This window comes from Spermophilus citellus, assembly GCF_964194105.1.
Source record: "Spermophilus citellus genome assembly, chromosome: 17".
NCBI classification, from domain to species: Eukaryota; Metazoa; Chordata; class Mammalia; order Rodentia; family Sciuridae; genus Spermophilus; species Spermophilus citellus.
The window spans coordinates 61,727,991-61,737,583 of record NC_138199.1 but is presented as its reverse complement, the minus strand read 5'-3'; positions in this window follow the sequence as shown (position 1 = coordinate 61,737,583).

The window sequence follows — 9,593 nt, the reverse complement described above, 5'->3', positions numbered from 1 at the left end:
ACTATTGCTTCAAGATTGGGTTTTTTATTTTCCAGAGTTATCTGTCTCTTTTGCATACGTAATGTCAAATAGTTTGTGCAAATTAAGAGACTGTGCTCTTAGGATCAAGTAGAGATAAAGAGCACTGTACTTGGGATTGGAAGACTTAAAATGAGTACTAATTGACATCATATTTTAGTTTAGGCTCTTGTAAAATTCACTTTACATTTCTGGGCCTCATTTTCCACTTTTGTACAAGAATTTTGTATTATATACACTCTTAATATTTCTTCTAATACTGATGATATATGATTTATTTATTTATAATAGTATCAAAGGAATCATCTTTTCCAGACATTTTTACTGACAGGTGATGAGATCTTTGATTCTTTGGCTGTTTAAAGATTTAAATTTTTTTTTAGTTGTTGATGAACCTTTATTTTTTATTTATTCATTTATATGTGGTGCTAAGAATTGAACCCAGTGCTTCATGCATTCTAGGCAAGTGGTCTACCACTGAGCTACAACCTAGCCCCTAAAAATGTTTTTATTTGCCTTATTATAACAACTTTCTTAAAAAATTGCTGTGACTTATAATAGGAAAAATTGGACCACAATGAAAGAATAGGGTCTATTTACTGACTAGGATCAGTAAATTCTGTTCCTTACAGATACAGTGTGTAAAAGAAACAAGGTGGGAATTCTAGGGAAAGAGTATGAAACTCTATCACTTGAAAATTCTTTGGGAAAGGTTCTTATGATGAAAAAGAGAGAGAGGGAGGGAGAGGGAGGGAGGAAAAGAGAGAAAGGGAGGGAGGGAGGGAGGAAGAGAGAGAGAAAGGGAGGGAGGGAGGGGGAGAGAAAGAGGGAGGGAGGGGAGAGAAGCAGATAGATATGAATCTCAGGCTATTGATAGATTTGCTAATATTTAAAAAAAATTTTTTTAGTTGTAGATGAACTCAATACCTTTAATTAATTAACTAATTAAATGTGGTGCTGAGAATCAAACCCAGTGCTTCACATGTGCTAGGCAAGCACTCTACCACTAAGCCACAACCCCAGAACTGGTTTGCTAATATTTTAAAATGTGGTTTTATATAATTGTATTTGCTGCTTTCTAATGTGGATGTTTCTTTGACAGGGAAAAGAAATTACATTCTAACCTATCTCTGACATTATATGAAGAAATACCTCAAGGACATTTTTATGCAGAAGAATTAAGTGGTAATAAGAAGTTCTAGAATTACTTGAATAAATTTCCTGATTATATGCTCTTTCAGCAGTTAGTGCCTATTTTTCCATTCCCAGTGGCTTATGGTATCAACTGATATTACATTATATGATAAATGCTGCAGGCCCTAAGAAAACAAAAGTAGATAGTTTAGTCCATAAATATCTTTTGCTCTGTTGATTTAACTGGAATATTCTCATCAGCACCTTTTAAAAAATTATTATTATTATTTTTAGTTGTCAATGGGCCTTTATTTTATTTACTTATATGTGATGCTGAGACTCAAACCCAGTGCCTCACACATGCTAGGCAAGTGCTCTACAGCTAAGCCACAGCCTAACCCTTATCAGTACCTTTATGCTAAGGGGTATTCTACCCTTTACTCCTTCTTGACATTAACCTCTACCATAACTTGGGCTTCTTCTTTGTATTTATGGAGTAATTTGGCATAGTTTTCTTTCATTCTTAACTCTGCTCATTGTATTAGCTTAGTGTCCAAGTAGATAACCCCTGTGCTGCTCTAGCTTCCCACCTCTATTTCTCTGACCAGAAATCATGGCTGCAAATCATGATGGTCATCATGTTGAAATCTAGACTTTCATGACTTGTTCTCTGTTCACAATCTCTTACACTCTTAGCTCTTTTTATTTACAATTTCATTTCCTTGACCTCCGTATTTGGTGCACCAATATGATTTCTAGCCCTAGCTACTTTTTTTTTTTTTTTTAGCACAGTTGGCATTCCTTTAAGTTTTGGCCAGAGCTCTCTCCTATTTCCTTTGGTGCCTATTTCAAATAGTCATTTCTTTCCTCAAATCCTCAACCCTATCACACTTATTTGTTAAAATTTAAAAACCCTTTTATTTAATTAAAATATTAAAATTTGCTTCTCTGAAATATATGAAAGTGGATATTTTCTCCCCCATTTATTTTTGTTCTTAAAAATTTTTATTATGGTAAAAATGTTTAGCATGAGATTTGCCTTCTTAACAGTTTTAAGTGTAAAATACAGTATTGTTATCTATAGGGACAAAATTGTACAGCAGAGCTCTAGAACTTATTTATTTTGTGTAAATTTTTGTTTTGTTTATTGCTATATTGCCCAGGCTTACCTTGAATTTGTGATCCTCCTGCTTCAGTATGAAGAGTAACTAAAATTTTATATCCATGCTTAACAACTTCCTGCTTTCTCCTCCCACAACGTTCCTGGCAACCACAGTTCTATTCTTGGCTTCATGAGTTTGATTGTTTTAGACATCTTATGCACACAGTATTTGTCCTTCTATGACTGGCTCATTTAACTCACATAATGTCCTCCAGGCTCATCCATGTTATTGTGTATTACAGGATTTTCTTCTTTTTAAAGGCTGAATAATATTTCATTATGTGTATATACTACACTTTTCCTTTAAATCCACTCATCTTTTGGTGGACATTCAGGCTGTTTCAACATCTTGGCTATTGTGAGAAGTGCTGCCATGAACATGGTAATGCTAATATGTCTCTTTGAGATTCTGACTTCAGTTCCTTTGAATTAATACCCCAAAGTGGGATTGCTGGATCATGAAGCTTTATTTATTTCAGAATTTTCATAAAGGCTGTTGGGAGGAATCTTCCTAAACTCCTTACTCTTCCTACCCATAAACTTACCTTTAAACACCATCCATAGTCTTCCCTTTTATCTCTTTGGAAAAGTTTCTCTGTCACCAGACTAATTTTTTCACTTCTAATTTGGGTTCTTTTTTTTTTTTTTGCTTCCACAGGATCTTTTCTTTACCAATTTTATACTCATTACTTTTCAGAGAAGCGTCTTCAGTTATTCCATTTTTTTTGCTTCCCATTTCACTGAAATCTGGCTTCACGTCCAGTATTCCAGTAAAACTTTTATTATTAATAAAGTCACTGTTGTAATTTAAAAGATCTTTCTTTTGTATTTAGTGCTGTTTCCTGAAAATAAAATGTAGTAGTTACTGAACTATACCAAATTTAGTTCAACACATTTTTTTTTGATATTCTATTCTGAAGTAGGAGTGGAAACCAAAGAATGAAAAGTGTTGCCTCAGTTCAGTAAATGATGTTGATATGCAAGCAGTCTATGATACCAAGATATTTGGTTGAGGTAGATACTGAGTGCTATGAGAGCACAGAGGAAGTATTTAAAATTTCCAGGGAATCTTAAGGAAACCTTTTCCTGTGTGATCTTTGCATGACTTTTCTGACAATTTCTCACTGTCTCCAGATATATCTAAATAAATCATGAGCTAGATTTTAAAGTAGAGAATCTGAGAAACAAATGTTTACTCCCCTTTCTTCTTTTAATGATTATTTTTTTCAAGAGAGTAGGGGAAATAAGGATATTTACTCTTTTGAATTAACTAACTAAATGTTTTGTTATGTGTGTGCAGAACTTCTTAAAGCCTGTAAAATTTTTAGTAAAATTCGAAGTGGTAAGATTTATGTGAATGATCTGCCAATGGTCCTTGGTACCTTGAAGATTTCTATAAGTGATTCAGAAATGCTACAGGCACTAAAGACTATTGATATCAATGGTAAGTTTTTTTCTTTTCCGTATTAATTTAAGCTGGTCATATTGTAAGTTATATGAAAGCTAATCTTTAAAATGTTATAAAACATAATTTTTATCACATGTTCTAAAACACTTTTGTCTTAAAAACATTATCTGATGATAATGGGTCAATAATTTTTTAATGAAAATTGGGCCTCAGGTACACATAATTTTACTGATTTCCAGATTGGATTATAATGTATTCTCATCATTGGTCTATGGATGGTTTACTTAATCATATTTAGTTGTGCAGTGGTATTCAATAATATAATAAATATCTGATCTGAACACCCAAAATGAAAACTAGGACCTTGATAATAAACTTTCACCTATCCATAAAGTTTATTAAATAACCCATTCTTTTTTCCCCAACCTGATGTAAGCATTTTTTTTGAGTCCTATGCTTATTATATTCTTTTTACATAGTTTTATTGTTATGGATATATATATTTCTGTAAAATAGATAAGAATTATAACTTTTTTGTTTTTGAAACTTTAGTAAAAAATTTATCATAATGTAGGAATCTTTTGGGGCTTTTTCAGTTATTAGATGACTAAGATTATTCATATGTTTTCATGCTTCTTTTAATTTGTTTAGTCATTTGCATAATATTGTGTGAATATGTCACATTTTATCCATCTGCTCTCTCATTGATGAGCATTGAGTTTCTAAGTTTTTGCTACTGTGAAAAATATTTGCCATGACAGGTTTCCTGATATGTATGTACTAGGGTTATTCTTGGGTATATACTTGTTAGTAGAGTTACTAAACTGTAGGTATATAAATTAATGCCATACTGTTGTCCAAAGAAGTTGTACCACTTTACATATTCACTAGTAAGTAATATACCCAAGTAAGGTATCCTGTGGATCCACTTTCTTTTCAATATTTGGTGTGTTTAAACTTTTTTAAAAAATATTTATTGAGCTGTAGTTGAACACATAGTATTTTTATTTTTTTATGTGGTGCTGAGGATTGAACCCAGTGCCTCACACTTGCGAGGCAAGCACTTTACCACTGAGCTACTGTCCCAGCTCCATGTTTAAACTTTTTAAAAATTGGTTTTCTTAGTATATATGATTTTATTTTGGTACTGGGGATTTAACCCAGGGGCCCTTAACCACTGAAATACATCCCCAACCCTTTATTATTTTTTATTTTGAGACAGGGTCTTGCTGTTACTGAGGGCATCACTAAATGGCTGAGGCTGGCCTTGAACTTGGATCTTCCTGCCTCAACTTCCCAAATCGCTGGGATTATAGGGGTACACCACTGCACCAGTTTAGACATTTACTTTTATTAATTACATGTTATAAAGTGATACTATGAAATAAGGAAGCATTTCTTAAACAAGGCAAAAAGGTTTGAGTGTAACAGGAGGAGTGGGCTTATAAGAAGAGGTTAATATATTTTATATATTTGACCATATTAACATAAAAAACTTTTGTTTGCCAAAAAACACCTTAAAGTGAAAACATGTTACAAACTTGGGGATATTTGAAATTCACACAAGTGAAAAAGAATTAGTTTTAAGACCATTTAAAAAACCCATACAAATTAGTAGCAAACAATGAGGTAGAAAAATAGGCAAGACATATTTTACATAAAAGTATTTTTCATAAAAGAAAACACATATAGCCAATACTTATATAAAAATTTTATTCAGTTTGTAATCCCAGCTACTCAAGAGTCTAAGGAAGGATGATCACAAATTTGAGGCAAGCCTTGGCAATTTAGTGAGGCCTTGTCTCAAAATAAAATTTAAAACTGACAAATTTAAATAATGATATATTACACCATCAGTCCTACATTTAAAAATGAAGTCAGAAAACAAGTCAAGTAGTTGATTAAAATTTAGACAGATGTTTCACTAATTTTGAAGGAAAGAAGAGCCCTCTTTCAAGTTGTTACACTGAAGAAATTTGGAGGCAGATAACTTAACAAGCTTCCTAATATTGGAGAAAGTATTTTTATGGTATGGAAATGAGAGCAAATAAGCCTTTTCATTTTCTTTGCAGTTAGAAGCCTGGAGGCAATTGGATGGAAGCACTGAAGTGTTTTTACTTCTGCTCAGATGACATAAATAGAAATGCAGATTTATAATTATTTTTTTCTGGTGTCCATAACATCATTGATCTATAAATCCTTACAAAATTAACCTCATTTATTTAAAGACAGAAAGAAATGAAATCAAAGTTATTTAACTTGAAGAATCTTGACAAATTGATTTTTCTTGATAAGGATCTATTTTTGTTCAGAAAGTGAATTTTAAAAACCCTGCTTCTGTGCTTTGGCAGATTCTATGAATCAGGATTTTCATCTCTGATTGTCATTAGAGATGACTTATATGACTTATGCGCCCTCATGACAAAAGCACTGCATAATTTCAACTTCTTTTTCAAACCAAACAACCACAATTTCTTATAAAAATCATCATTTGTACAATTTAGATTTCCTTTCTTTTTTTTCTTTTAAGAAATAGTCATTATTTTTACATGAAAAATGAGATGACTTCTCTGGTTAAGTATTATTTTAATATTGTGCAGTATTTTGTTCATGTATTTTAATGGGAGAGAGGGAAAGAAATGAGGTAAGATAAATCTTTCACAAAAATCTCAACTGGATCCATAACCTCCCAGAAAGGCTTGGAACCACTTTTCTATAGCACAGTGAAATCAGTTCTATCCTTTAAATATAAAACCCATTATGCTTAATCACTTCTCAGGTAAAATTGGCATGTTATATATACATATATGTGTATATATATATATATATATATATATATATATATATATATATTTACATCTAATTATAAATATAAACATTAGAGTCTTAAACCGAGAGCATTACAAATCTACAGTCCTAGTTCATAGTATTTCTGTTATTGCTGGAGCACTATTTACTATTTAATTATAACATGTAACTTTTTTTCTGGTAAGTTTTCTTTACATATAGTGTTATTGTTGACTGCTCTTGTGTACAGACAATGGTATTCTAACATCATCAGTTAATCCTTTTACATTTCTAGCTTGTATTTTTATTTTATGTTTTTAATGAGTTTACTGATATTGTTTGCTGATGGGATTTTTTCTTCTCTTTCTGAACCATTTTTATAGTTAATGGAATGCTGGATTTTTCAAATTTCCTTAAGGCTGTGAATGATATTTCTTATGTGACCTCTCAGGATTCAGGTAAAAAGACTATTCTTCAAAAGTATAGAAGAGAATGTTTTGATAGTAACTGATTTTAGGGTGGGGTGGGCATATTAACTTGTTTTTTCAGAATCTCTTACTGGGAAAGTGAGACATGAGTCCTCTCCCGTTCCCACAAAGGCATTAAAAGTCTGGATCATTGCCACAACATCCTTTCTATCTCAGTTATGAGTTAATTTGCTTTAAACACTACTTGTGTCATGCCATTTTCTTGCTCAAGAATTTAAATGCTCTTTTGAGAAGGGTCTGTTCAGTTCTTTTGCCCATTAATTGATTGGGTTATTTGTTTGTTTTTGGTGTTAAGTTTCTTGAGTTCTTTGTGTATCTTGGAAATTAATGCCCTATCTGAGGAACAGGTGGCAAGATTGTCTTCCATTCTGTAGGCTCTCTCTTCATGCTCTTGTTTGTTTCTTTTACTGTGAAGGAGCTTTTTAGTTATATATAACTAAAAAAACCAATTTAAAAAAATAATTTAGATGCTCTTCCTATTATATAAATTTTTATGCTGAGCTTCCTCACATATTTAAAATTTTGCTTGCAGCAAAATTGTTTTTCCACGGAAATTTTCCCAGGTTAATTAGTCTAATTAATCTCCATACATGTCAATTTCATTCTTACTTTTATATGTGTGTGTGTGTGTGTGTGTGTGTGTGTGTGTGTGTGTGTGGTGTTTTCTGTTGAAGTTTCATATTTCTTCTCTACCCCTGACAGTATTTCTATTTGCGGTTGAAGTATTCTGAGACTAATCAAAGACTCTCACATTTCTTTTTTTTTTCCTTTTAAAACAAAACATAACAATTCATTTACTCTGTCAGGAATTTGCTTGTATTTCTCCCTGAAAATTTGGATATTATGGATTGCCTAATGACTTAGTTTACATTATAAATAAATTGTAAATATAGTGATTGAATGGACTATTCATGTTAATGATAGAAACAGTACTTCTACAAGTTTGAGACCTCTAATATTCATGACTTGTTCTTGGCTTCTTCATTAGGTAAGAGCAAGTTTCCCTGAGCAGTTGTTGGTATTATCTAATTTTATAGTTAACAGACTGTTTTTTTCTTAGAATCAAAGATGTTTGAATTTTTGATAGTCTTTGTATTTCCGGAAAAGCATGCAAATATGCAAGAAAAATTGTTTACTCATTTATGTAATAAATGTTACTAAATGTCTACCTTATATAGCAATGAACAATACATGTAAGATGATGCTTGGTTTGCTTTTCCTTTCTGACTCCTTATTTCCTACTTGACATCTTGATTAACTTTTATAACATTGAGATTTTTCTTGATACCCTTTGTCTACTTGGTTTTTGACTTACAAATTGTTCCTGACTAAAGGTTCATGTGTGGACTCCTAAGTACTGCCTTCTTGTTGAACCACTACTGAGAACAGCTTATTGACTTCAATATATTCCTTGCTCTTTCAAGTCCTGTCTTCCTATATTGATCTTATTTTCTATTTGCGGTTGAAGTGTTCTGAGACTAATCAAAGACTCTCACATTTCTTTTTTTTTCCTTTTAAAACAAAATAAAACAATTTATTATTTTTATAAAATATCCAAGCAATATGTGTATAAACCTACAAAAGACCCTCTTTAACATTTCCTACCTTGCTATAGTTTAATATTGACTTTAAAAATCCTTTTTATATGCCACAATGAACACACACACACTTACAGAGTTTATGCATGTTTTGTCAAGACAAAATGAGTTATTAATTACCAGACAGAGGAGAGTTAGAAGACCTAGAACTTGTAAAAGCTGGGAATCTAGAAATCTCTCCAGAAAATGACCAGGAAAATATAAATGTCTTTTACTTTAAGAAAACGGGAGGTTTTGCTAACATTCCCCCCGCCCCATGATGTCTCATTATTTCTATTTCTTAATTATGAAATTTGTCATTTTTAACATAATTTCTGGGTATTTATATATATTTTTTTCTATAAATTGTCTTTTCATGTTTATTGTCCATTTTAAAAACTGTCTTGTTTATTTCTTATTGATTTGTTGGGGTTTTCATATTCTGGCTGCTGATTCTTTGTTACAAATGTTTTTTCCTATTATACTGTTTTTTTTTCTTTTAATATTTTTTTAGTTGTTGACAGACCTTTATTTTATTTATTTATATGTGGTGCTGAGAATTGAACCCAGTGTCTCACACATGCCACACAAGTGTGCTACTGCTGAGCCAGAGCCTCAGCCTCCTCCTATTGCACTGTTTTTCTTTTAATTTTAGAGTGATGTATTTTTTGAAATAAGAATGTTAAATTTAATCATAGAATTTATTAACTTTCTTTTATTTCTTCTGAATAAAGAAATAAAAACTTTGCTAACACACACACATTTTTATCATGATTATTGGCTCTTGTTTTTCAAGGTTCCTGTGAACTTGGGAACGAGGAGATGAGAATAGAGCAAGTTAAAATGTCACAAAACTCACTGTTTCTTAATGAGAGCCATCCTTTTTTTTTTTTTTTTTTTTTGAGGACACTTCTTGGACTGCTAGAAGCCTTTGTTTTATTTCTAGAAGTATGAAAAAAGTTGATTGTGACAATTTTTGTCAGTGTTCTCATTGCTTTTAATGGAGGAAGAGTTTTTTT